The sequence below is a fragment of the Arachis hypogaea genome, chromosome 6 (genome assembly GCF_003086295.3).
Source record: "Arachis hypogaea cultivar Tifrunner chromosome 6, arahy.Tifrunner.gnm2.J5K5, whole genome shotgun sequence".
In the NCBI taxonomy this organism is placed as follows: Eukaryota; Viridiplantae; Streptophyta; class Magnoliopsida; order Fabales; family Fabaceae; genus Arachis; species Arachis hypogaea.
Window position 1 is genome coordinate 69,449,029 of NC_092041.1, and position 3,335 is coordinate 69,452,363.

Below are 3,335 nucleotides of genomic sequence, written 5' to 3' on the forward strand. Positions count from 1 at the left end.
AATCATTGTTCATTTGGTGGGAGTGCTAATGAAGATCCAAACCAACATCTCACCAAATTCTTGAGAATTTGCGACACTGTGAAGTCCAATGGAGTCCAGGATGATGCCTATAAACTGCTCTTGTTCCCATTTTCACTTAGGGACAAGGCAGCTAAGTGGCTGGAATCATTCCCAAGGGACAGCCTAACAACCTGGGATGAGGTGGAGAGCAAGTTTCTGGCACGCTTCTACCCCCCACAAAAGGTCAATAGGCTTTGATCTGAGGTTCAGACTTTTAGACAACAAGATGGTGAGACGCTCTACGAGGCATGGGAGAGGTTCAAAGAGTTGACAAGGAAATGCCCACCAAACATGTTCCCTGACTGGGTGCAATTGCACATCTTCTATGATGGACTTTCTTATGAATCAAGGAAGGCTGTAGACCATTCATCAGGAGGCTCATTGAACAGGAAAAAGACTGTGGAAGAAGCCATTGAAGTGATTGAGACAGTGGCTGAGAATGAGTACTACTATGCTTCAGAGAGACACAACACTAAGGGAGTCATGGAGCTGAACCATGTTGATGCAATTCTAGCCCAAAACAAGGTGTTTGCCAAGCAACTAGCAGAGCTTACCAGGAAGTTAGACACAAAGCAAGTGGCTGCAATACAAACACAAGATCAAGAGGAAGCAAATACTGAAGGAGATGATTGGGAAGAGGCCAATTATGTGGGGAATCAACAAAGGCAATCATATGATCCACATTCCAACACTTACAACCCAGGATGGAAAAACCACCCAAACTTTGGATGGGGAAACCAACAAAGCCAACCACAAAACCACAAACCTTACAACCACAACCAACATAACAATTCCACATACCAAAACTCTAACCCAAGATCATACCAAATCACACAAAACACTTACTCCCAACCACCATATCATGGCCAAAATAACCAATCTGCCCAACCTAATCCAAACCAACAATTCCAAGATCAATTAAACAGGATAGAAAGAATGATTGCAACCATGAGTCAAGACATAACCGAATTGAAAGCTTTTAAGGAAGAAGTAAATTCTAACTTGCAAAACCAAGGAGCTGCCATCCAGAAGCTAGAAAATCAAATTGTGTATTTGTCTAAGCAAGCCCCTGGTCCGAGCGTTTCTTATGCTGCCAAGGCTATTGCAAGGGAAGAATGTAAAGCCATAACACTCAGAAGTGGAAAGAAGCTAAGGGAGATCTCAAAGGAAACCACAGAGGATGAAGCAAAGGAAGATGTGGGAGACACGGAACAAGGACAATCTTTTACACCATCTGCAACAAAAGAAAAAGAAAAAGAGGTCCTGAAGCCTTATACACCCAAAGCACCATATCCTCAACGTTTGATGAAAAGAGAAAAGGATGGCCAATTCTCTAGATTCTTGGAGATTTTCAAGAAGCTTCAAATCAACATTCCTTTTGCTGAGGCAATAGAGCAAATGCCACTCTATGCAAAATTCTTGAAGGAATTAATGACCAAGAAGAGGAGCTGGAGAAATGAGGAAACTGTGTTGTTAACTGAAGAATGCAGTGCCATCATTCAACACAAATTGCCTCAGAAATTGAAGGATCCAGGCAGTTTCCAAATCCCCTGCATCATAGGAGAAGTCATGGTGGAGAAAGCCTTGTGTGACTTAGGGGCCAGTATCAATTTGATGTCTCTGACAATGATGAAAAGAATGAAGATTGAGGAAGCCAAACCAACAAGAATGGCCCTCCAATTGGCAGATCGAACTTTTAAGTTCCCTCATGGGATAGTTGAGGATTTGTTGGTGAAAGTGGGAGATTTTATATTTCCGGCCGATTTTGTGGTGCTAGATATGGAGGAAGAAGCCAAAGCTTCCATAATTCTGGGAAGACCTTTCCTGGCTACTGCTGGAGCCATCATAGATGTCCAAAAGGGTGAACTCACGCTTAGATTACATGATGAGAAATTGGTGTATAACGTATTCAAGGCAATGAGCTATCCATCAGAATCACTAAAGGAATGCATGAGAGTGGATGTAGTGGATATTGCAATACAAGAAACCTTTGAGGAAACAACAAAGGAAGTGGCAGAGGAGGAGTTCACCAAGGAGATTGAAGTTAGTGACATGAAGGCTGCTGAGACAACCATGCCAAGCATGCCTGAGAGAGTGAAAGAAGAGAAGGAAGCACCGAAACCTGAGCTCAAAGCATTGCCCCCTAATCTCAAATATGCATACTTGGGTGGTGATGAGAGCCATCCTGTTATCATTAGCTCTGCCTTGAGCCAAGAACAGGAAGAAGAATTGATCAAGGTGCTACAAACTCATCAAGATGCCATTGGGTGGACCCTAGCTGATTTGAAGGGGATAAGTTCATCCATATGCATGCACAAAATTTTGTTAGAAGAGGATGCTAGACCCTCCATTCAAGCTCAGAGAAGATTGAATCCCACCATGAAAGAAGTGGTACAAAAGGAGGTCATGAAGTTATGGCAGGCAGGGGTAATATACCCCATTTCTGATAGCCCGTGGGTTAGTCCCATACATGTAGTTCCCAAGAAAGGTGGCATAACTGTGGTGCCAAATGAGAGGAACGAACTCATACCCACAAGAACTGTCACTGGGTGGAGGATGTGCATAGACTATAGGAAGCTCAATGAAGCCACCAGAAAAGATCATTTCCCACTCCCATTCATGGATCAGATGCTTGAAAGGCTTGCAGGACATGCGTACTATTGCTTTTTGGATGGATACTCAGGCTATAATCAGATAGTAGTTGATCCAAGAGATCAAGAGAAAACATCATTTGTTTGTCCATATGGAGTTTTTGCTTATAGACGCATGCCCTTTGGATTGTGCAATGCACCTGCCACTTTCCAAAGGTGCATGCTGTCCATCTTTTCGGACATGATCGAAAAGTTTATTGAAGTTTTCATGGATGATTTTTCTGTGTTTGGAGATTCTTTTCCTAGCTGCCTACACCACCTTGCCTTGGTGCTTAAAAGATGCCAAGAGACCAACCTAGTATTAAACTGGGAAAAGTGTCATTTCATGGTCACAGAAGGAATAGTCCTTGGCCACAAAATCTCAAATAGAGGCATTGAGGTGGACAGAGCTAAGGTGGAACTCATTGAAAAACTACCTCCACCAAGTAATGTCAAGGCAGTTAGGAGTTTTTTGGGACACGCTGGCTTTTACAGAAGGTTTATTAGAGACTTTTCTAAAATAGCCAAACCTTTGAGTAACTTGCTTGTCTCTGATACACCCTTTGTATTTGATAAAAATTGCATGCTAGCCTATGAACTTTTGAAGCAAAAACTTTCCTCTACACCTATCATTGCCCCACCTGA

The 3,335-nt window shown here is 42.7% G+C and overlaps 1 non-coding gene across 1 annotated transcript; it reads right to left on the reverse strand.

Moving 5' to 3' along the window:
• Positions 1-249: 249 nt before the first annotated feature.
• LOC112699883 (small nucleolar RNA R71) lies at positions 250-353 on the reverse strand. Its single transcript, XR_003152816.1, has one exon. It is a non-coding gene; the product is annotated as a small nucleolar RNA R71 (small nucleolar RNA).
• Between the last annotated feature and the right edge of the window lie 2,982 nt (positions 354-3,335).